This window comes from Kogia breviceps, chromosome 11, assembly GCF_026419965.1.
Source record: "Kogia breviceps isolate mKogBre1 chromosome 11, mKogBre1 haplotype 1, whole genome shotgun sequence".
Lineage (NCBI taxonomy): Eukaryota > Metazoa > Chordata > Mammalia > Artiodactyla > Physeteridae > Kogia > Kogia breviceps.
In genome coordinates, this window is record NC_081320.1 from 21,605,009 (window position 1) to 21,631,181 (window position 26,173).

Here is a 26,173-nt window from a genome sequence, read left to right on the forward strand (position 1 = left end):
TAACTGTTGGCAGAACATATGTGAAGGTGGTGTGAAATTACTTCAGGGTATTTTCCTTTTGTGAGAAATTACAGGTTTCATAACAGACCAATTATTTTTCAGAAGTTATTGAGCTAAGGATAATAGTTATTCTATAATATTTATAACATTTATAAAATATGCCATGAATATTGCTGAATTTATTCAACTTCTCATAAATCAATAGTGTACTTGTAAAGTAAGGACCCAGACCAATATGCTTCTAATTTTAATAGGAAAGAAACCAACAAGGAACATTTGGGATTTGCAACAGAAGAAAAGTTGTTTCCTCACTATTTACAACACTATTAGTTTCATGAGTGCTAGGAGAAGAAAAAGCTTTCAGAATGGAATACTGTGAAATACATTGCTTTGGTCTAAGAACTAAATAGGCAGCATGGTGTATGTCTTGAATGTACTCATTGGCTTCTCAGAGATTTTAAATATTCTATCACTTTTATCCTGTACACTTATTCACAATTATCAAATTATGAATCGTAATTTTTGGAACCATTGTAGATGTCATGGAAGGAAGACTGTGTTGCGTACTGCTTTGAACTCCTTGGTTGACTGCCCATGGGTCCATCACTTAACTCTGTGAGTTTCAATTTCCTTTCCCTAAAAGGAGTGAGTGGGGCTGAGTGATCTCTAAAATGGTTTCTGATTTGAAGTTACATGAAAGTTATCAGAAGTTCCAGCAGAATAGAGATATTTTGAAGAAGACACAGACCAGGAGAGATGCATTTGAGAATTTGGGTCAACTACTAATGTTTCTAAACTTCAATTTCTTATCTTTTTTAAAAATACAGAGATAGCAATTTCAACTCTTGTGGTTGTTGTGAGAAATGAAGACAACGTATCTAAAAACAAGTGGTCCATAATATAGTTTGAGAATGCAGTAAGTGCTCAAAACCATTACCAATAGCATCATCATTTTCATTATCATAATTATGTTATTATTGGTTCTATTTTTATTATTCCATTGTTATGGCATTTTACTACTAATTAGACAATTTTGTTACTATATGGAAAATGCAAAGCTTTATTCAGCATGTAATCAGTATTTAGCTATCTGTATGTCTCTACCTGAATGGCTTAAATTTTCTCTATATTCAGACCTGTACTGACAACTTTTCTAAGATTGTGCTTCTTGGAGGAATTCTAGAACATCTGCTTCTGGATTGAGGCAAATACTAAAAACATCATTTTTCTTGCATTTTTGTATCTCTGTATTTGGCACCAGCTGGAAACAGAGAGGGCAGAAACAAACAAACAAACAAAACAGAAAATATACCAGAACTTCTTCAAAATAGAATAATACTTAATTTGTGGAATGACTAGGTAAGAAGAAAGGTCTATGGTACTACTCCTTCAGCACCCAACCTATCCTCACAAGAGCCTAATTAGCTGTTTAATGGACTGCTAACATAAAGAAGCGTATTTTTAAAGAGGACCCAAAGCTCTTCCTTAAACATGTTTCTAAGATCTAAAAAATTCAGATTCCTTCGGCGTTAAAAATTGAAATAGATACTAGAAAATCTTTGGATGTACTATATAAATGAGAGGAAAGCCCTTTGGGAGGATGATAAGGGCAGTGTTCTCTTTATTTTGCAATTAGCAAAGGCTAAATGACTGCAAGGTAATTGACAGCTCCCTAGGCACTGACAGGAAGAGCTCAGTTTTGATTTAATACATTGACAACAAAACTCTGGGATTGTGAGATCTTTAAAAAGAAGCCACGAATCAATGAGTAGGGAAATCTACTTTAAGTGCTTTACTGAGCAGAAGCCTTTGAACTCTGAATGCTGGGCAGGAGCCTAAAGTGAGAGAAGGGTAGTTTTGCAGGGTGAGGATTCTTACCTGATTGTGTGGATTATCAAGAATTGTGTGCACATCATTTATCTTTTCCTCTTTACCTGTTCCTTTTCCCTCCACCATAAATACTTATTACTCTCCTCCTCTGGCCAACCCAAGAGAGTTAAAGGCCAAATGAGCTAAAGATTAAAGGAAAGCTATTGAGGAAGAATAGGCTGGCTGTGCAAGAGTATTTACTTCTGAAAGTTTATATATATATATATATATATATATATATATATATATATATACACACACGTATGTATATATGCACATATATACATACATACACTCATGTAAGAGAAGATAGAAAGATCGATAGAATGATAGCTAACTATCTAGGTAGATAGATAGATAGATAGATAAATGATAGACCAGTATAGAGGGGAGGAGAGGAGAGAGCATGCAAAAGGGAAAGATTAATTTCTTTTTGTATACTTTACATACCTTTATATTTCCATTTGACCAATACTCTGTGTTATTAGATTTTAGATTCATTGCCTAATTTGATTTTACTTTTAGAGTTCCCAGTGCTGTTTTGATGTATATATTTTTAATTATCATTACTGAATTAAACAGTTTTTACAAATGCTTTGTAAGCTACATTTTTAATGTAAGGTTTCCATAAATAAATGCCTGAATATGTGCCAAAATGTTGATGACAGATAGATGAATGGTGTAATTGACATTGAGTTTCTTTACTTTTCTTACTTACATGTTTGATCTTTTAATCATCCCTTATTGCCTTTTTAATCAAATAAATAGTTGAAAATGACATGTCAATCCTCAGTCAACCTTCATTTGTCTTCATATTGTTAAACCACTATACTGCATCAGGCACTGAGCTAGTTGATGGGAATAGAGGTACAAATAGGACATAGAGTCTATTCATATAGTCCAAAATCCAGGGGGAGAATGTAATAAGTCTTATAACATCAGTATTTGCAAAGTGTTATTTAAAAAATAAGAGAAACCTGCTTCTCAAAGGAAATGATATATAATGTAAGACTTAAAGAAATAGTAGGAATTTGACAAAACTACATATGTGGCTGAGGAGAAAGGATATCCTAAGAATTGTCATGAACAAAAGAGCAAGTTTTATAACTATGGCCAGTTTGATGAGTTAAAAATTATTTTGCATGATGGAACATAGGTTAAGTGATGGAAAAGTTATTTGAGAAGATTAAAAAAGGAGGTAGGCAGGAGTTCCAAAAGAGCCCATGCCCATATTCCAACAATATTAGAGATTAAAATTTGTTGAGGAGAAGCTGAATGACCTTATGTTGTAAGTGACATGATGAAAATTGCCTCATTGAAAGATGAAACCAATTAAGTTTTGTAGAATAGATGGGTAGGTGGAACTCTATATGATGTTATTGGAACCTATATTGATAGAGATCCTGCATCTGGAGAAGAATAAATCAGAGACATATTTAGGAGATAAAATATGGAAAACTTTCTGACTACCTGAATTTGGAACATGAGAGGAAGGAGGGTGTCTGAAATAAGTCAAACAAGTCTGAAATATATCAAACAATTTAAATATATGACAGGTGTTATAGATACTTATGGTATTATTCAGTTTGATTCAGGCAGAGGGAAAAATGTTAAGATTCAACACTCTTTTTTGTTAAAAACATCTTTATTGGAGTATAACTGCTTTACAATGGTGTGTTAGCTTCTGCTTTATAACAAAGTGAATCATCTATACATATACATATATCTCCATATCTCCTCCTTCTTGCGTCTCCCTCCAACCATCCCTATCCCACCCCTCCAGGTGGTCACAAAGCACCAAGCTGATGTCCCCGTGTTATGTGGCTGCTTCCCACTAGCTATCTATTTTACATTTGGTAACATATATATGTCCATGTCACTCTCTCACTTTATCCCAGCTTACCCTATCTCCTCCCCGTGTCTTCAAGTTGATTATCTGCACATGTGTCTTTATTCTTGTCCTGCTCCTAGGTTCTTCAGTTCTTTTTTTTTTTTTTTTAGATTCCATATATATGTGTTAGCATATGGTATTTGTTTTTCTCTTTCTGACTTACTTCTCTCTGTATGACAGTCTCTAGATTCAACCACCTCATTGCAAATAACTCGATTTCATTTCATTTTATGGCTGAGTAATATTCCATTGTATATATGTGCCATAACTTCTTTATCCATTCATCTGTTGAAGGACACTTAGGTTGCTTCCATGTCCTGGCTATTGTAAATAGAGCTGCAATGAACATTGTGGTACACGACTTTTTTGAATTATGGTTTTCTTGGGGTATATGCCCAGTAGTGGGATTGCTGGGTCGTATGGTAGTTCTATTTTTAATTTTTAAAGGAAACTCCATACTGTTCTCCAAAGTGGCTGTATCAATTTACATTCCCTCCAACAGTGCAAGAGAGTTCCTTTTTCTCCACACCCTCTCCAACATTTATTGTTTGTAGATTTTTTGATGATGGCCATTCTGATTGGTGTGAGGTAATATCTCAGATTCAACACTCTTGCTTGAGGCTGATAAGAAGGATGAGAGGGAAATTTCAGATATTCTTACTTTGGATATTATAGAAATACTGTAAGGTAGACCTGGAATTTATCATAAATTTATTTCCTTCAAATATCTCATATTGTATATAGTCAAGGAAACACACTAGAGAGCAACTAATAAATCATAAATCAATGCTGATGGGCACAATGAAAATAAGATTTTACATTCTCTAATTATTCACAAGTGTTGATTCCAAAATCACACTGGAAAAATAAGTCATGTTGTGGTATTACTTTCATTTCTCCCAGTCCTAGCACAGTATATTATGCATAGTCATTACTCAATATAAATGGTGAGCATTTATTGTTTATAAAATGCCAAACATTCTATTAAGCATTTTAAATATATTCTTAATTTAAACCTCATAAGAATGGTATAAGTTCAGATTTTTAAGAGACTGCATTATAACTATACAGAGATTTTGTTTTAATGGAAAAATAACTTGCAAAAAGTCATACAGTAGAAAATGCAGTCAAGTTTAAAACTTACATCATGTGATTCTAGAGTCCTCTTAACCTGTATAATATCTTGACCCTCAGAAAATTGTTAATATATTGTCCTGAAAAAGATATGTGGTATTCCTCTGTGTGTGTGTCTGTGCAAGCTAATATAAGCATTTGTGATAAAGATATCACATATTGCTGACTGTGCAGCAATTTTATGATGCAATTTTTGAGACTAATGAGTAAAGAGGTCATGCAAGGCTGTATTGCTTTAGTGTTCCTTTAGATGGAACAGTTTATACTTTATTTTGATCCTCTTGTCTTTTCAATAATAATACTGTTTATTTTATAAATTTGAAAAATAGAAAATCATAAAACAGAAAAATAAAATCTCATGTAATTCCAACTCTCAGGTTTTCTATATGAACCTATATACTATATATATTGTACATAACATTTTATACATATGTATATAATGGAGAATTTACAGTGTGATGAACTATTTGTATTTTTTTATTGAATGTAGTTGATTTATAATAATACCTGTGTTAGTTTCAGGTATACAGTATAATGAGTCAGGTGTGCTTTTATTTTTGCAGATTGTAATTTGTTATAAGTTATTGTGTATAATTCCCAGTGCTATACAGTAAATCCTTGTTGCTCATAGAAATCATACGTGTAGCTCATATAACTCAATAATAAAATAGATATTTTATGTATAGGGGTTTGTGTCTATAAATCCCATACCCCTAATTTGTCCCTCCTTCCCTCTTTCTCCCCTTTGGTAACTGTAGGTCTGTTTCTATGTCTGTGAGTGTGTTTCAGTTTTGTATGTAAAGTTATTGGAATTATTTTTTAGATTCCACAAGTGACTGATATATATATTTTGTGTGTGTGTGGTACGTGGGCCTCTCACTGTTGTGGCCTCTCCCATTGCGGAGCACAGGCTCCGGACATGCAGGCTCAGTGGCCATGGCTCACGGGCTCAGCCGCTCCGTGGCATGTGGGATCTTCCCAGACCGGGGCACGAACCCGTGTCCCCTGCATCGGCAGGCGGATTCTCAACTACTGTGCCACTAGGGAAGCCCAGTGACTGATATTATATAGTAATGTTTTTGTCTGAATTATTTCACTAAGTGTAATAATCTCTAGTTCCATCTACGTTGCTGCAAATAGCAGAACTGAATTCATTTTTATGGATGAGTAATATTCCACTGTGTGTGCGTGTGCATGTGTGTGTATGTGTGTGTTTATACCACACCTTCTTAATCCAAGTTGTCTGTTGATGGGCAATTGGATTGCTTCCAAATCTTTGCTATTGTAAATAGGTCTCCTGTGAACAGTGGGGTACATGTATCTTTTCAAATTACTGTTTTCATTTTTTCTGGTTATATATACAGGAGTGGAGTTGCTGGATCATATGGTAGTTCTATTTTTAGTTACTTAAGGAATTTCCATACTGTTTTCCATAGTGGCTGCATGAATTTACATTCCCACAAACTGTCAATGAGGGTTTCCTTTTTTCCACATCCTCTCCAGTGTTAGATATTTAGTAGACTTTTTGATGATAGTCATTCTGACAGGTGTGAGGTGATACCTCATTATGGTTTTGATTTGCATTCTCTAATAATCAGCAGTGCAGAGCAGCTTTTCATATGCCTGTTAGCCATCTTTATGTCTTCTTTGGAAAACTGTCTATTCAAGTCTTCTGATCATTTTTTCATTGGATTATTTATGTTTTTGGCATTGAGTTGTATGAGCTGCTTGTATATTCCAGATATTAACCCTTTGTTGGTCACATTATTTTCAAATATTTTCTTCCATCTCTGTGTTTTTGTTTTGTTTATGGCTTCCTTTGTTGTGCAAAAGCTTTTCAGTTTGATTAGATCCAATTTGTTTATTTTTTATTTTATTTCTTTTGCCTTAGGAGGCTGATATAAGAAAATATGGCTACAATTTATGTCAAAGAGTGTTCTGCCTATGTTCTCTTCTAGGAGTTTTATGATGTCATGTCTTACATTTAGGTCTTTAAACCATTTGGAGTTTATTTTTGTGTATGGTTTTAGAGAGTATTCTAAGTTCATTGTTTTACATGTAACTGTCCAATTCTCTCAGCACCACTTATTGAAGACTGTCTTTTCTCTATTGTATATTCTTGCCTCCTTTGTCATAGATTAGTTGACCATTGGTGTGTGGGCTTATTTCTGGGCTCTCTATTCTGTTCCTTTGATCTATGTGTCTGTTTTTGTGTCAAAACCATGATGTTTTGATTACTGTAGTTTTGTATATAATCTGAAGTCTGGGAGGGTTATATTTCCAGCTTTTTTCTTTTTTTCTCAAGATTGCATTGGCAATTTGGGGATTTTGTGGTTCCATATAAATTTTATGATTATTTATTCTATTTCTGAGAAAAATGTCCTTGGTATTTTGGTGGGAATTACATTAAATCCGTAGAGTCCTTTGAGTATTATGGCCATTTTAATAATACTGATTCTTCCAATTCAAGAGAATTGCTATCTTTCCATTTCTTTGAATCATCTTCAATTTCCTTTATTGTTGTTTTATAGTTTTCAGTGTATAACTTTTTCACCTCTTTGGATAAGTTTATTCCCAGATATTTTATGATACAATTTTAAATGGGATTTTAAAAAAAAATCTCTTTCTGATATATCATTATTATTGTATAGAAATGCAGCCAATTTCTATATAGTAATCTTGCATCACGCTATGTTTTGGAACTCATTTAATAGTTCTAACAGTTCTGGGGTACAGACTTTAGAATTCTCTGTACAGAGTATCATGTCATTTGCAAGTAGTGATAGTTTTAACTCTTTGTTTTTAGTTTGTATAATTTTTATTTCTTTTTCTAGTCTGATTGCTGTGGCTAGGAGTTCCAATATTATGTTAAATAGAAGTGGTATGAGTGGACATCCTTGTCTTGTTACTGAATTTAGCAGAAAGGATTTCAGAATTTCACTGTTGAGTATTATGTTGGTTGTGGGTTTGTCATAAATGGCCTTTGTTGTATTGAGATATGTTCCCTCTATACTCACTTTGATAAGAGTTTTTCTTCTTTATTTTGAATGGATATGGAATTTTTTCAGATGCTTTTACTGTGTCTGTTGAGATGATCATGTGATTTTTGTCTTTCCTATTGTTAATATGGTGTATCACATTGATTGATTTGAGTATGTTGAACTATATTTTTGACCCTGGAATAAATCCAAGTTAATCATGATGTATGATCCTTTTCTTGTATTGTTGGATTCAGGTTGCTAATATTTTGTTGAGGTTTTTTGTATCTATATTTATCAAAGATATTGGCCTGTATTTTTTTTTTTTTTTAATTGGAGTGTCTTGTCTGGTTTTTCTAACTGGGTAATGGTGGTCTTATAGAATGAACTTGGGAATGTTCCCTCCTCTTCAATTTTTTGGAATAGCTTGAGGAAAGTAGGTAGAAGTTTTTCTGTATGTGGTGAAGCCATCTGATCCTGGATTTTATTTGCAGGGACTTTTTTTTTTTTTTTTTTTTTTTAGAGGTTCCATTTCACTTCTAGTGTTCAAATTATCTATTTCTTCTTGACTCAGTCTTGACTGACTGTGTGTTTCTAGAAATTTGTTCATTTCTTCCAGGTTGTCCAATTTGTTGGCATATAACTGTTCATATTATTCTCATGATTTTTTGTATCTATGTGGTATTAGTTGTTATATCTCCTCTTTCATTTTTTATTTTGTGTAATTGGGATTTTGCTTTTCTTGGTGAGTCTCACTAAATGTTTCTCAATTTTGTTTATCTTTAAAAAAAGAGCTCTTGGTTTCATTGATCTTTTCTATTTTTTTTTTTTTTTTGAAGTCTACTTTATTTCCTCTCTGATCTTTCTGATTTCCTTTCTTCTGCTGAATTTGAGCTTTGTTTGTTTTTCTTTATATAATTATTTAAGTAGTAGTTAGTTTTTTTTTTTTTTTTTTTTAATTTGAGGTATTTCCTTTTTCTTGAGGAAGGCCTCTTTCACTATGAACTACCCTCTTAGACCTGCTTTTCCTGCATCTTATATATTTTGTAAAGTTGTGTTTTCATTTTTTTTTGTCTTGAGGTGTTTTCTGATTTGATTTCATCCTTGAACCATTGCTTTTTTATTAGCATGTTGTTTATTCTCTATGTGTTTGTTCTTTTTCCATTTTTCTTTCTGTAGTTGATTCCTATCTCATACTGTTGTGGTCAGAAAAGATGCTTGATAAAATTTCTATCTTATTAAATTTGTTGAGGTTTGTTTTATGACTTAATATGTGATCTGTCCTGGAGAGTGTTCCATATGTATTTGAAAAGAATGTGTATCTTGTTTTTTTTGAATGTAGCGTCTTTTATATATCAATTAAGTGCAACTGGCCTATTGTATCATCTAAGACCTTTTTGTCTTATTGATTTTCTTTCTGGATGATCTGTCTGTTGATGTCAGTGGAATGTTAACTGCTCTTACTATTATTGTATTATTTTCAATTTCTTCCTTTATGTCTGTTAGTATTTGCTTTATATACTTAGGTGCTCCTGTATTGGGTGCATATATCTTAAGGAGTGTAAAAGTCCATTCCTGTATTGATCCCTTTATCACTATGTAATGTCCTATTTTGTCTTTCATTATATCCTTTTTTTTTTAAAACCTATTTTGTGTGATATGATTGCTACTCTCATTTCCTTTGGCATGAAATGTCTTTTCTATACCCTCACCTTTAGTCTGGGTGTGTCTTTTGCCCTGAAATTAGTCTCTTGTAGACAGCATATTGAAGATTCTTGTTTCTTTTTGATCCAGTCAGCCACTCTATGTCTTGATCAGAGCATTTAGTTCATTGGCATTTAAAGAAATTATTGATAGGTAAAACTTATTGTCATTATATTCCTTGTTTTCCAATTGATTTGTGGTTCTTCTCTGTTCATTTCTTCTTTTTTGTTTTTCCTGTTTTGGTATGATGATTTACTTCTCTAGTATGCTTATGTTCTTTTCTTTTTGTTTTTTGTGAATCTATTTTAGGTTTTTGATTTGTGGTTACCATGGGGTTCATGTATGTTGACTCATAACTATGTCTACTTGCTCTAAACTGATAATAATTTAAGTCCAAACACATTCTAAAATATCTACATTTTTACTCCCCACCCCAACATTTTGAACTTTTGATGACTTATTTTACATCTTCTTGCTTATTTTTTTATTGTTTATTGTAGTAATAGTTGCTTTTGTAATATTTTTGGATTTTATTCTATGTACTGTCTTATTTAAATGGTCTTCAATCCTTACTATATACTTGCCTTCTTATTGGGGTTTTTCTTTTCCTATAGATTCTTGCTACTTTTCCATTTAGAGAAGACCTTTCAACATTTCTTTTAAGCTAGGTTTAGTAATGCTGAATTCTTTTATTTTTTGCTTGTCTAAGATTCCTTATCTCTCCTTCTACTAGAGATGATAATCTTGCTGGGTAGAGTATATTAAGTTGCAGATTTTTCCCCTTCAGGACCTTGAATATATCATGCCACTCCCTTCTGTCCTGCAAAGTTTCTGCAGGGAAATCAGCTTATGGCCTTGTAGGGGTTCCCTTTTAATTGACTCTGTTTTTCTTTGATGCCTTTAGAATTCTGTCTTTAACTTTTTTCCATTTTAATTATGATATGTCTTGGTGTGGGTCTATTTGGGTTCATTTTGCTTGGGACCTTTTGTGCTTCCTGTACTTGGATATCTGTTTACTTCTTTAGGTTTGAGAAGTTTTCAGGCATAATTTTTTTTAAATACATTTTTGATACCCTTCTCTCTCTCTTCTCCTTCTGCAGCCTCTTTTATGTGTAAGTTGGCATGTTTTGTATTAACACATAGATCTTCTATATAGCTTTCTTTTCTTTTCTTTTCTTTTCTTTTTAAATTTCTTTTTCTGTCTGCTGTTCTGCTTTGTGTTCTCCATTGTTCTATCTTCCAGATCACTAACTCATTCTTCTTTGTCACTTTTTTTGCTATTCTTTGCTTCTACATTGCTTTTGATCTTAGAAATTAAAGTGTTTATTTTTGATTGGATCATCTTTTAAGTTTCTAGTTCCTTGTTACAATGACCCACATTTATATCAATAATCTTTTTACATTCAGTTAGCATTTTTATTACCATCTTTCTGAACTCAGTGTCTGGTTGACTGATGATCTCTGTTTCATTGTTTTTCCTTTCAGGGGTTTTCTATTGCTCATTTTGTTGGGAGTAGTTCCTCTGACTTTTCATTTTACTTAACTTTCTCTGTCTATGAGTTTAAGATGAATAGTTATGTATTGTGGTCTTGAAGGGGTGTTTTCATGTGAGAACATCCCTAAGTAGACTGCGTGTGTCCAATATCTTTGGAGTGAGAGCTGGTTTTGATTTGGACGCAAGGCACATCTTTCCTCAGGGTGTTTTGGCCACTGTCACCTTGATAGGGGGTGTTGTTGCTGTTAGAGGATCTAAAGGCTGGACAAGGTGTGAGGCAGGACTTCCTTTCTGGTCTATGACTGTCACAGCCCTGTTAGGGATGCGGTCTGCTCCCCAGTTACTGGAAATGAAGCTGTGAAGGTAGTGCTCAATCAGGCTCTGTTCCCTTTGAGTGTGCATTTGCCCCAAAGGAGGGGAGTGCTGAAGTAAATGAAGGTTATGAACCCATAGACGTCTGATTCATTGCCTGTGTAGGCTTCCAGGGCTCAGCTCAGATGCAGCCCAAGTTGTGTCCCTTACCATTTTGTGGTCTCCTAGATCTAGTCCAAGGCTGTGTTGTGGAGTGGGTGGGGCTGGAGCTGTTCCTGTGGCACTGCTTGAGTAAGCACGGAAAATAGCTGCTGCTCCCCCCTCCACACCTGGACCACACCCCAGGTTCCCAGGCTGTCACTCTGTAGCTAGACCAAGTGTTTTCTTAGGGCCGGCCCAGATCCCATTCCAAGCTATGGTATGGAATAATCTGGGCTAGGGTATTCACCTGCTTGGATTAGTGACAGTGGTGAGGTAGCCACTGCCAGTGCAGAACTCTTGACACTTTTTTGTTGGCAAGCCAGCACCTGTGCACACTTTGTGAGTGGAGGTTAGACTTATCCATCTTTTCTATCTGTCCAAGCAGTTCTCCCAGCAGGCAAGGGCATTTGTCTCTTTCACATACCACCCTAGGACTGGGACACCCAGGCTTTGGCTCAACCCACTCGTGCCCCAGGACAAGTATCTGCCTATGTGGATCTTCTCTTCCCTTCAGATCCTTCACAGGGATAGAGGCCCTGACCCTATGCCTTTTTTCCATTCTACCCAGTTATGTGGAAATCTTTCTTGCAGGTTTGGTTATATAAGAGTTCTTCTGCCAGTTTTCAGTTAGTTTTACAAGAGAAATTTTCCATATGTAGGTGTATTTTTTATGTGTTTGTGGGGGGACAGAAGCTCCATGTCCTTCCACTTTGCCATCTTGATCTGAACCTGCATATGTATTTTTTAACAAATGATGATCATACTGTGAATTCTCTATTGTAACATTGTTTTACCTAACCAATATATTTGGAACATTTATCCATAATATGAAATAATATCCTACAAAAAGTTTTCAAAATGATATACTATTCTCTCTTTTAATATGTAAGAGTTTGATTATAGTTTTTATACTGTTTACTAACTAAGAGAATGGAGAAGAAGATGTGCGATGTGTGGTCCTCCTGATTTAACTCACTTTTTGTGTTCTTTCTGCTTGTAGTCTTGGGAAGTCACTGTCACATCAGGTAATTTCTAAGAACTAGTTTTCTGCTTGGCCATATTTTCATTTCTAATGCACAATAAACCCTTGGTCATGAAGGTAGTTATAATGGAATTGGTCTTCCTCAAGTACAGGTAATGAGATGCAATATTTCTAGAGAATTTTAACCTAATAATAAAACAAAATGAGTTAGCCTCTTTAAAAAAAAAAATCACCATGTACTGGCATTTAAAACAATTCAAGTGATATAGTACTCTTCTTTACCAGGATGTGGACTCTCACAGACATAGCCCTTAATATACCACTGATCCCTACCATTATAATTGTACCCTCCAGCCTACCAAGATAAATGAACAATAGTTGTATCACATACTATATTTAAATTCTGTGTATCCAACATCAAGTACTTAGAACAGCTTATTTTGCATGCTGTTTACATACGTTGCAGAAATTTTTCCTAGTACATGTGTGCCTTGTCTGTTCCAGATACTACCTTCCCCTCAATCCCTTCCCTATTCAAATTGAGTGTTTGTTTATTGTAATGCTCTCATGTGCACTTCTGATGTGACTCATTTTTAAGATGGGAATAATTTTTCTTATGTCTTCTATCTTGTTTTTTCTTTTTCCAGGAATGCTTTGATGTTTGTGATATTAGCTATTAGATAGCAGCCTATGCCCCATCTCTAACATTGATGTGGGGTTTTCTTTTCCTATATGTAGGATGTTTTCTTTATTTTAGTATTTTTCTAGGAAGGAGCTGCTAGATCCTTATATTCAAATTGTACTTCTCTCCATCATGACATTTATTTTTAATTAATACTATGAACAATATTTGATACAATTTTAAAATTTGAGAACTTATCAAGAGTATCTTAATGAGTATTTTAATTGAGTATTTACTCAATTTAAATAGTTAAAATAGCAATAAAGCATCATTTGATACTGATCTTGCAAGTTTCATATATAGAGAGTTGAGGATCTTTTTTAATGCTTATTTCCACTTGACTAAAATGGAAAAAAGGAATGAATCAGTTTATTTTGATTTATGGAATGTTGTGACCTATTTGGATAAACATTATTGAGATAATTGCCTTGAAATTCTAAAAACCTCTTACAGCCTAGGCACCTTTTTTTTTCTCTCTCTCTTGAGTTCCCCATTAATCTCTTTTGCATTTCATTTAGGTAGTAAAAGTAGTTGAGCTGCATCATTTAGTAACTCTTATTTCACCCTCCATAAACTTTACTTTCTGCCTTAAAGGGTACAATAGCATTAGCTTTTTTATTTTGAGACTAAAATGTCTTAGGTTTGAGAACTAAGCAATTTGTCTGTAAATGTATTTTCTAGTCCATTTGTTAAATCTGCAGTAATAAATGTTCACATTTGGTAAAAAAGAGTATTTTAATAGACTACTTTGGGTGAAGATTAGCGGAAATTTTGAAATTTCAAATTTCAGCATCAATAACAGAAATCATAATTACCCAAGGGGACACTCTAGACTTAGAAGCCAGATACTCATGGTGCTGGACATTGTCAACAAACAGTTCAATATTCTCTAGAAAAGGCACTCAGGGAAACATTAATAATGTGACCATTACCTCTGAGTTCTCCTTTCACCACCGAGGACAGCCAACTTTGGGCTCTTCACCTTCTACAGGATCATTTTCTAAGCAACAAGCCTGGAAAACTATTCCAACAAGATATTTGCTGCAACAGAGTGTAGATGAGGAGATTTCAAGATTTAAAAGTTTGAGAAATACTACATATTCTACCTTCCCACCTAAGCATGTAATTCTTCTTTCATTTAACACCTATTACTATTCCATAGGACTACAGTTCCTTAGAACATTCCTTCAAAAATTCTCTTCAGCAACTGGAAGCCATGGGTTGTGTGTTTAGCTCTGTATCAGTCTCTCAGGCTCACAAGTAGCTGGCATATTGATACGTTCCCTCAAGGATTCATAAAAGGGAGGATAAAGGAAAAGATTGTATATGATGCACCCTCCAAATCAGTTACCATTATTTTCTAGGCTCTCTGAGGGAGCCTATGAACTCCTTCACTGAGACACGGATAACCTGTCATTAGTCCTTACAGATGGAAATATCTGTCTTTGTTTTTCATGACAGGATCATCCTTAATAACTAGAATCTTCATGTGGTTCCAAAACATGTGACATAATTTCTGACAGGGTTTGTACGTATTCAGTCAGTTTTGGTGACTAGGTGATAATTCCCACAGTGTAATCAGTGGATCATTTATATTGAAATTGCCTGGGTGGCTTGATAAAAATCCAAGTTTCTTTACATATTGAATTGCAATATCTGGGGAGTGGGATCATTGTGACTGCAGTTTTAGAAGCAAGAATCTCAGGTAATTCTTCTACTTGCTAAGGTTTTTAGAAACACTGATTTAAATTACAAAATAGTGCTTTTTTTTTTTTTTTTTTTTTTTTTTTTTTTTTTTTTTTTTTTTTTGCGGTACGCGGGCCTCTCACTGTTGCGGCCTCTCCCATTGCGGAGCACAGGCTGCGGACGCGCAGTCTCAGCGGCCATGGCTCACGGGCCCAGCCGCTCCGCGGCATGTGGGATTTTCCCAGACCAGGGCACGAACCCGTGTCTCCTACATCGGCAGGCGGATTCTCAACCACTGCGCCACCAGGGAAGCCCTAGACTCAAGTTTTAAGTTCTAGAACCCAGAGATAAAAAGCAGAAGGGAACTGTAACAGCTGATATGAATGGTAAGATTTCCTCAGACTCCATTAGCTGATCAAGAAAGTAACAACAGACCTTTGAGGTTTCAGTTAGGTCTGAGTCAGACTTTATGGTATGTAGGCCAAATCCAGCCTACTGCCTGTTTTTATAAATACATATATGTTTATTAGAATACAACCATGCCCTTTCATTTCCTTATTGTTTATGGCTGCTTCCATGATACAATGGCAGAGATAAGTAGTTTCAATAGAGACCATCTGGCCAGTAAAGCCTAAAATATTTACTATCTCACACATCACAGAATAATCTTACCAGTTCCTGGTTGAGGATAATTTTATTCTAGGTGTAGTATCAGTTTAGAGGAATAGTTTTGTCTTATGTTCATTGAAAGATGAAAGCAATCCAAGATCTATTTGCTTGGTTCAAATAAAACAAAGAACATAGGTGAGATTCAAGTGTTACTTCAGGGTCTCATTGTAAACCAGAAGGATCTTCCATGAAAATGGATGCTAAATTTAATTTTTCATGGTATTTAATATTTAAACAACTATGAAAGCAGATGAACTAGGAGTTTAAAAGTGTTCTAATTGGAACACTCAATTTTTTCAGTATGTTTCCCTCCTTTGGGTGGGGGTGGGTGAGTTACAAGGTTTACTCATTCCAATTATTATGGGGCTCAGTTGCTCACCTTTGAGTTGGAAAATTTATCAATACATCATGACAGAGAGCTACAAAATCAGCCTTGAAATATTCATCAATCAAGAGATTCTGTCAAAAATTTTCCTAGTTTTCATTCTGGATTCCCGGGGAGAGATTTTCACAATAAATTATCACTATGATTATAGCACAGGCCCTCTGCTTAGCCACTGAGTGCAAATGGTTAGCTCCTCTATAAATATTTAATTTCATATTAAGGGAAAGAGTAGAGAAATGTTTGATCCCATGGAATTTTGTAGTTAATAAGACAACTTTTTGCCACCATGTGAGTCATATCAACACTTAAAGCTGATCGTACAGTCTCAAAGATACCCAAGGTTTACAGCAGAAAAGAGCTGAAATTGTAACCATGACAATAGAAGACTTAAGCCTGAATAAAATAAAGGTATATATCTTGAGGGAAATCTACTCTATTTAGCAAAGTCACATCATAAGCGTCTGTATTTTGAGAAGTGGTCGTTCCAAAATTATATGACTGTGTGCCATCGTGAGAAACTTGGATTATTACTTCTCATATTCATGCCTTTTCATTCTGTTAAAGTGGGTTGAATTTAGTCATCTTATCAAAAAGTTCACTTTCCAATAGTGGACACTAAAATACTGCCAAATCAATTTAAATCGATCAGGAAGGGCGTATGGTAACCCAAGTCTGACCCAGATTAAAGGGTAAATTATGGAAATGAAAATAAAGAATCCTCCTGAAATTGTGAAAGTTAGATTTAAATTTTGAATAGTTAATACACTTTCTTGTTATTTTAGAAAGTAAAACAATATTCCTTACCTTGAAATTCTTAAATTATGTTTCCCCTACTGTGAGAAAAAAAGGCCCAGAAAATATTATTTGGAGTAGAAAGAAGATGTGGTCCAGTGACCTGTTTTCCTATAATTAACCAAAGACATATTTTCTCATTATGAAGAGTACAGTTGAAAAAAATATATGTTTGTGAATAAAGTGGGAATCTTAAAAACTAAGTGGAAAAGAGGTTACCCTTAAAACTAGTAGAAGACAAAACACAAATCAACTTCTCTCCTAATCATTATACTTACACATTTGCCATTCATATTGTCTGCGAACTGATCAGCAGGATCACAGAACAGGCACTTCTAGTCTGTTAATTACTCAAATATACTTTATTTATTTATATATTTTAAATTGAGGTATAATTGACATATAACTTTATATTAGTATCAGATGCACTACATAATGATTAAATATTTGTATATATTACAAAATGATCAAAAACATAAGTCTTCGGCTTCCCTGGTGGCACAGTGGTTGAGAGTCCACCTGCCGATGCAGGGGACACAGGTTCGTGCCCCGGTCCGGGAAGGTCCCACATGCCGCGGAACGGCTGGGCCCGTGAGCCATGGCCTCTGAGCCTGTGCTCCACAATGGGAGAGGACACAACAGTGAGAGACCCGTGTACTGCAAAAAAACAAAACTAAACAAAAAAAATACATAAGTCTAGTTAACTTCCATCACTCCACTCCAGTTTTATTATTACTTAGTGCTTGTAAGATTACTTTTAAATTTTAGAACAAGTGAAAAGAATTTATTTATGTGTATTTTCACTTATTTTTTTCCAGCTATTATTTAAAAAACAGCTGATCTATCAACTGACTTTTGTATAAACCCTCTAGACTAAAATCATCATAAATAACATGTTGTATACTTAAAATATTTTATTTCTTCCTTAACATAGAAAAATGTTAATATGTAGATCTATTGTTAAATCACGTTGATGTATTCCTCTTCCAAAGTGTTGAAATGAAGTAAAACAGGCTGTACGTGAATGCATCTGTATGGTATATCTGGAGACACATTGTCAGGAAAACAAAGAGGTTTTCCTGACATCTGGGAAACTTGAGTTCATTTTAGCTTCATTAATGATGCATGTTTAGATATGGGACAAAACAGCTCCTGAATAACTCAATTTTGCTACCTATTAATGGTGATAACAAAGCTCTTTCCAGGAAGGCAAAAGAATATGCCACTAAGCAGGCAAACCTTAGTAATTGTTTGAGTCAGAATTGCTTCCATTCAAATAGACAAATGTGCTTCCAGATAGCATTTCATTAATTCCCAATTAGTAAACCATTAACAGTGTGGAGGACATTATTATTAAATAATCCAAATCTTATAGTTTCAGGAGACTTTTATTGCTTGTCATTGTGATAAGCTTTATAATTATCCAAAAATAGAAGAGCTAAACTATATTCTGAATACATTAGTAAAGATACAAACTTATGACTCAACCAGTTGGGAATGTTTGCCATTTTTCATTCAAATGTAAACATAAACTCTGGAAGCAATAAATTAACGTTCTTTAGCTTTCAGTGGTGTGGAAAAATCATATTGTTTTATCACTGAAGGTTTATTTTATGAGTGACTGGCATTGGCACATTTAAACTTATCAGCTTGTCTTATATTTGCTTCAACACAAGGACAACTGATTCTCAAGCACCAATTGTCATCTAACTTAAAAATACTGGAACAGAAAGAGTATTTTTAGTATTTTGAAAGGACAAAGCTCCTTCTTGAAAACACTTTCATCTACAACTGATCTTTAAAATAATTATTTAATTTTTTAAAAGAATTGGGTTGGGTCTCAATATTTCCCTTTTTTCTACATTAAAAATACTCTTATAGGGGCACAAATTTGACTATGTACAAAATGCAGTCTTTTTTAACTATTTGTAAAAATAATTATTGAAGGTTTGGATAGAAATATCTTTTGGCTCAAAGGATATTATTTCAAACAAATTAATCAGTATTGTCTAGATCCAGCAAAGTATTCAGTTTTTTTCTAACCTTTTTAATTCAAATACAATATTCATGTTCACAGTTTAGAAGATTAGTAGAATTTCCTTAACTGACACCATTTACATTGCATTAGATGGAGTTTGGATAATTTTTCTGCCATATGCTAGGTTAAATTGAGCTGCTTAAGCATGAGGTTATGTTGTATTTGTGACCAATTTCATAACAATACCTGAAGTGCCTTGATATGTATGCCTTCAGGTGTGCATGAGCTAAAATGCCAGGTACTATAGAAGCCGCTGAGGTGACATTTTATGATATGCTTCTAGGCTATTCTTCAGAACTATGGATTGCTCTTACTTTTTTCTTGGGAAAGCTCTTTAAGAATTTCTGAGCTCTCATAAAAATGCTCAGAAATCTGGAAGGGCTTGCTTGATCCTTTTCCCAAGAATTGCCACTCTTACTACGCTTTCTATCCCTTGAGAATCCACTTTTCTTTGCTTGCATCAAGGCCTCTATTCATTCATTCTTGTCCAACTTATACCTCTTACTGCTGACTTCTTACTCTCTACTAATTTTACATATTTTCTATCTTATCCCTTATTTTTCCTACTTATTTCTTTCTCCATGGCTCTTAATTTTGGCTATAATGGGACTTAGTCTATGATCTTGACCAGTCAATGATAATACAGCTTACCACTTTTCTGTTGAAACAGTTATTGCATTGTCTATATGTTTATAAGTATTTTATAGCAAAATAAATAATGGGTTTACAATATCACAAGGTGATTTCAACTATCTCAATGTGTTCATTGATGATAATTCTGTTAGATATGAGCAAATTATCACAGTAACAGGGAAGTAACATATTTTATAGATAAGTCAACTGAAACACAAAGAGGCTGAATATACAAGAAGAATCTGAGATCTTTCCAAATCCTGTGGTCACTGAGCATTACCATGTCTCTACTAATATTTTTGGCACATTTTTCCATGTCTCCCCCAACAACTGAAATTCCTTTCATCCATCAAGTCTGGCTGAAAATGTTTTCTCATCTATGAAGTTTTCTGTGAACTATTCAAGCAGAAAGAATTGTTCTTTCTTTGGGGTATTTTCCAGCTTCTAGGAGAGAAGGTTTTATATTGTATTATATTTAGTTGTATATGGCTCTGCATCTACTTTATTGGGAATTCTATGAGAGTGAGCAGCCTGACTTCTTTATACTTATATCCCAAGTCTTTAACACAGAGCTAGAAACTTAATAATTATTCATTTACTTGAACTCATTTTTAAAAATGCATCTAGATTTAAGGTTGACTCCAAGGGCCAGGGATGCCTAAGAAACAGGGAAGTGGGTGTAAATGTATTTTTATTAGCTAAAACATTGCTCATTTTTTTCTAAAGCACTCTATTTCTCTTAATTGTATGAAATAGTTGAATTTGAGTATAAATATGGAATATTCACTAGAGAGAATTAAACCTATCAATCACTTAAAACAAATATGGCCTTTTTAAAGACTTAATCACCACAGGCTTCAAATCTCACACAGATAGCTTAATTTAAAATCAGTAAAACATTTTAAATCAAATCCTCCAGACATCCTCCAGTCCTTGCCATAAAATCTACAAAACCTAGCTATGATTAATGGCATTATTATGAATCTCAAATCTCATTACTGAGTATTGCTGAATTTACTTTCAGTATAGTCAGATTAAAACTATTCAATGATTCCTTACAATTTGTGGCAAATCATTATTACTTCCTTCTATTACTATTGTAATATTATTAATCATAATGAATTCCTTTGAAATTCAGTGGAGCAGCAACATATTATTCCTTATGCATTTCCACTATAAATTATCTCTAGTGAAATAACTGCTTAAGAAATATTATTAAGTTACTACATAACACCTGCAGAATCATAATCAGACCAAGGAATTTATTCCAAATGAAGTTCTATGACCAGTTCTACTGGAAATGGAAATCAGATAAATGAGAAAACATAAGAAATCCTAAAAATAAAGTATTTCTAAATAGTGTAAGATTATTAAATTTCCTCTGCAAATATGTCCAGTAGACTTTAATGAAAAATGATTAAAATGCAAAAAATTGGGCTTGTCACATGACAAACCCAAGAGAGTTCAGTCATGTAGATTATACATATCTCTAATCTAATTAAATTGTGAAAAAGATTTATGGGTACAATAGGAATATAGCCTCAAGGTATATTTGTCATCTCCTCTGTCTGTAAAATTTTCTGCTCACAATAACAGGAAGTAATGAGGGCAGGAAGAAACAAAGGACAGCCCTATCCTTATTGCCATTGAATAGATTTGTGCTAGCATTTACTTACTGTTGCTGTGCAACTTGCAGCTCTCACAGTATTTGGGGATATCTGTCTTAAGTTAAAGTTTCCTTCCTCTCTATCTTGTGAATAAAATAGGATGAGGATATGCAAAAAGAGAAAACTGCAGAAATCAACTGATAGTACATAATTTTAAAACGTTCTCCAGTCAAAGGCATGAGGGAGGAAGATCAGGGTATCTGGGCAGCTCATATTTTTTTTCTTTTTTTTTAACCTGAGGAGTCACATTGAAATTCCTTTCTTTTGTTTGGTCATTGCTAAGAAGCTAGAGTAAGCATACCTATTCTCTCAAACGTAAGAATAAAAAGGAAGGCATAAATGATATTGTGATTAGCTGTTGTATTGTATTCATTACAACTTCTACTCCTCTCTAATGGGCAGCTGCCCTCTAAAGTAAGCTGTCAAAATTAGAATGCTCTTTGTATGTATGTATGTGTCTGCGTGCTTGCATGCATGAGTGCATATAAATGTCTATCAACTTGTCCATGTGTCTGTCTGTGTGAAGATGTCTCATTTCTCAGTTTTATCTGTAAATTGATTACTTGAACATGCAAGCATGAATTAGATAAGATGGGGTGAGGCACTAAGTTGGGCATGAATATGACTTTATAAAACAAGTCATAATTCCTACATTATTATACTTAATTTACAATGACAATTCCTTGGAAAAATCTGACTTCAAATCCAGGCATGTTCACTTTATTGGATCTGTTTTTCTAAGCAAGCTGTGTATCCTATCTAACTTGTTAATGTCTTTTTCATTTCTACAATGGGGAGGCTACTAGTAACAGCACTATTATGAGGCTGAAAGAGATAAGGCATAAAGTACCTCATTGTAGCCTCAGGATCATTGAATGAATTCAATAACTATTAGTTCTACTTCTACTGCTGCTTATTATTTTCAGCTTACTCTCTTATTCCTCCTGATTGATTTTCAGTTGACAAGTGAATTATAATGTTAAGAATTTCATTTTTTCCATCTCAAATCTCAATATTTCCTTGAAATTCCCAGATCAAGAACTGAGAATTCAAAACCCCATCCCTTAATACAAAACTGGTGATTCCATCACACTTATGAATTAAGTTTTATTTATCATTCCAACCATTTTATCATTATCTAACCATGTCATCTTTCAGGACTTCCTGGTGATATTATAATCTTTTTAAAAGATTATAATAAAAGAAAGGAATTTAACATTTGTTCTCTTCCTCACCTGTATATGCCAGGTATACCTTATTTGGCAGAAAGGACATACTTTGAATAATGGCTCATAAATAAATCCATGTATATTGAATGATGATTCAAGTGATATTTTAAAATTTCAATGAAACTTTACAGGAAAAATTAACTTCTCTTTTTTATATTGTATAATTTTGAAGATTATAGACAAAACTCTTACTGTAGTATGCATTAGCAAAGCATTTAACCTTTGTTACATGTCTACTGGGCTGCTGAAACTGGCCAGGCTTTATGTATTCTGTTGCATTTATTTCTTCGATGAAGCCAGCAGTGCATCATTATCTCAATTTTAAAGAAAAAAAATTGAGATTCAGAAATAATAACTTGTAAGTTCACTAAGTATTAGGAATTGATAAAGGTATCCAATGTGCATGATTTTTAGTGTATGTTTTTAGCACTTTACTGCTAAGATTTTCTCAAATACTGAAGTCTTACTTGTGCTTTTATATACAGCCTTATTTCCAAACACATAAGAACACTAGACATCTTTCCATGTAAGTGAGAATAGTTTTTTCTATTTTTCATATATTTACTGTGATTTGAATTTGCCTTTATAGTTATATCTTAGTCTGTTAGGGCTGCTGTAGTAAATACTGTAGATTGGTGCCTTAGAAACAACAGAAGTTTATTTCTCACAGTTCTGGAAGAAGTCCAAGATAGGAAGTCCAAGATAAAGGCACCAGGCTGATGTCTGGTGAGAACCTGCTTTCTGGTTCATAGACCACACTCTTCTCACTGGACCCTCACATGGCAGAACAGAGGTAGCTCTCTAGCATCTCTTTTATAAGGGCACTAATCACATTCATGAAGCTTCCCTCCTCATGACCTAATCATTTCCAAAAGGCCCCACCTCCAAATACCATCACATTGGGAGTTAAGTTTCAACATACCAATTTTGGGGGACACAAATATTTAGTCTGTACCAAGTTATAAAGAAAATGCAAACTAAAAAATAAGTGTATTAATTTATGAATATATGCTTATATCAATCCCACTGAACATAATTAGAAGTGTGATTTCCTTGTAATATTTACTCCCCAGAAATCTTTCAACCATCTTTTAGGAAAGTATTTAGGTGTAAGGAAATAACTGGCTTCTAAGTTGTTACCCATGGAGTCAAGATGCAATGGGGCTACATTTAGAAAACATGGCAAAATGCTGTACTTTAAAGACACTGCACTGAGATTTCAAGTATAAGTTGTTTAAGAAGATTAATTACTATTATTATTAAGAGAAGCCTTAAATTTTTAAAGAGAACTTGAGTGGAAAACAAGCATGAGAAAGGATATATGAATTTCTTACCACAGTTTCTCAATTGGGGATACAATTATGGTTGCATATTTGAATGAAATAAAAGTAAAAGAAAAAAGTTTTGCTGTTGTGATTTTTAAAAAATCCGCCTTCCTTAATGCTTCTTTGAAAAAAAATACACATTTTTCACTCAAATATGATTGCCCGACATGTTTCATTTTTTATCCCAAATGTTTCCCACGTATATTAATCAATATTTTACTGTTTTTCTGTTCTCTTTGTTCTTGAAGTTCATTATAAGACTTAAAAAAAAAGATTGCATTAAAGATATGCAGATTTTTTTTTCAGTGCCCAATAGGTTAAAGAATCTTTGTAATCAAATGCTGCTTCTAATTCTATGAAGAGTTATTTAATAATTTGTATTACACCTTGGATACCCTTTCTGCCGCCAACTTCACTGTACATTTGCCACAGCAGTTGACTTTTCATTTTCACAAATATTGCCCTATGCCTTAATGGACCATTTTCAATCTGCTAAAATAAAACATCATACATTTTATTATTGTGACATTTTCATAGCAAATATTTCTGCACTGAAGAAGTTGTTACTCTGAGACCAATCAGTATACATTAAAATGAATCTACTTTCCTCAGGAAAATATAAAAAGTGTCATTTAAATATCCTAGTTGCTTTATCTTATGAACAATTCCTTGAAGTTACTTGCATATTCTATCTTTTTTGTTTTTTACAAAGATAAAAGAGAAACTATTAAGTAATTATTTTGGTTAAGATTCTCCTTTAGGTAATTACATTTCATTTTCATAGATGTTATAATGTCTTGCTATTTACTCTACCCATGACCTTAGACAAAATACAACTGTTCTAAACCTGAATTAGGATTTTCAAATCCTTAAGTCTGGGTCCTGACTCCACAGGTGATTTCTAAATTCCACAAACTATGTTCCCTTTTATAAGAGTCCTGAACTCCTGCAACAACCTTCCAAGTAAGCTCTGTAGAAACCCCATAATTTGCCATCTCCTTTCTTATATCTGAGCTGATGAACACTCATTAATGTTCGCAGTGAATACAGACTTACACCTTTAAAAATACATAACTTTATCTCTTCATTCACTGTGAAGATCTTTTTCCTTGCCTTTGGTGAAATTCCTGTCTGGTGTTCTAAAATATACTCTGAGAACACCTGGAAGAACACTTTTCAGCTTATTAATTGAATATCCTATAACCATAATCAAATTTTCAGTAGATAAGTACGACTATACTTTTAGAACAAAATTGAAAACAATAGCATTGAGCTCTTTTATCTTCATTTGTCTCCCACTAATTCCTATCTGTAGGTGAATGTATGCATACATGCTTCATAATAAGGCATGTTCTTTCATTGTCATAAACAATGTATTCTCTTCTTTTCCTTCATTCTTTATTTATTGGGTGATTATTACTTCTCAGGCATTGGGAAAATCACTGTAGATGTAGCTGAGAACAAAGCAGTTATGTCCCATCTGAGAGCTTTCAGAGTTTTTGAACAAATAAACAAGTAGAGAATTCAATACAATGTGTGAGTACTGTGAAAAGGGAGGTATACTACCATAAGAGTCCCTAAGAAGAAATTTAATCTGGACTTAAGTGTCAGGGAAGGCTGCCTTGAGGAGGTGACATGAAAGTATGAGTCAGGAGTAGGAAAGAGAGGAATTAGGAACTCTGACTCACAAAGTGGTAATAGCATGTTCAAAGAGTAAGACCATGCATGAAACAGAATGAAGGCTTGTGTGACTGGAACTTATGGGGAGAAGAGAAATGAGACCTGAGAGACAAGTAGCCAATCTTAAAGGGCATCAGAGACCACATTAGCATTTAGGTTAAAGAGTGATGAGATCATATATTCTTTTGATGACTCAGTACAGAATTTGGATTGATGACAAGTAAGACTGAAATCAGGGAGATCAATGATGAAGCTATAGGAATAGTCCAGCAAAGATAAGATGGTGGTACTAGGGTAGTGGACCTGAGTGTGAAAAGATGCAGGAGATGTATAAGAGGGGAAGCTATCAGACTTTTGGTGTGTGGGATTGTGTGTGAAGGAAGAAGACAAGCAAGACATTAAAGTTGATGTTTATGCTTTTGGCTTAAAAGAACAAATGTGTGTCAGTGTCATTTATTGAAGTACATAATAGAGGAGAAGAAGTAGATCTGAGACAAAATTAATATGTTCATTTTGTGGTGTTTTGTAGATTAGATTCCTGCAGGGTATACAATTGAAGCCAACCAGAAGGCAGTGGGATATAGAAGTCTGGAGCTCACAAGAGCAGTAGAGCAGAATCCAATTGTTATGGGTAGAAGAATAAATTGTAATGAGGAAGTATAGACCATAAATGTAAACACCTCTTCATGTCATGATTACTGTTTCCAATGAATCTTTTAAGTGATACACAAAACTAGCTGCATATTAATCTCCTAGGGAGCTTTGAAAAATATTAATATTTTGTCCTGGTCACAGAGAAATCAAATCAGAATTTGGGGATT

General features: G+C 34.0%; 1 protein-coding gene across 2 annotated transcripts in view; it reads left to right on the forward strand.

The window, feature by feature from the left end:
• LRRTM4 (leucine rich repeat transmembrane neuronal 4) overlaps nucleotides 1-26,173 on the forward strand; it is an 881,514-nt gene that overhangs the window by 622,771 nt on the left and 232,570 nt on the right. The gene's annotated exons all lie outside the window — the stretch shown is intronic.